Source organism: Morone saxatilis, unplaced genomic scaffold, assembly GCF_004916995.1.
Source record: "Morone saxatilis isolate NCDOM2014 unplaced genomic scaffold, NCSU_SB_2.0 Contig10, whole genome shotgun sequence".
Lineage (NCBI taxonomy): Eukaryota > Metazoa > Chordata > Actinopteri > Moronidae > Morone > Morone saxatilis.
Genome location: NW_023339652.1, coordinates 18,469,908 through 18,470,219, shown reverse-complemented (window position 1 = coordinate 18,470,219; position 312 = coordinate 18,469,908).

Sequence of the window (312 nt, the reverse complement as noted above, 5' to 3'; positions counted from 1 at the left end):
TTTGCAGATAAATTCCTCCAGACGCTGAGGGATTTCTAATCACCACCCTGCACTGCACTGCACTGCATTATATTATTGTTATTAGTATTGACACAATTACTCATAATCAGTTTACCTGCATATTCATGACACATCAGAACAGATACTTTCATGTCACTAATAATAAAATGACTCGATGGATTCACTGGAGGGCATTTGCATTAATCATTTTTTTTCTAATTTTGTAATTTTACCTTACAAATGTCTTACTTAAAAAATACAATACAGGGTTTGTAACTGGTTATGAATTCAATTAAATACTGATGCCTCTAT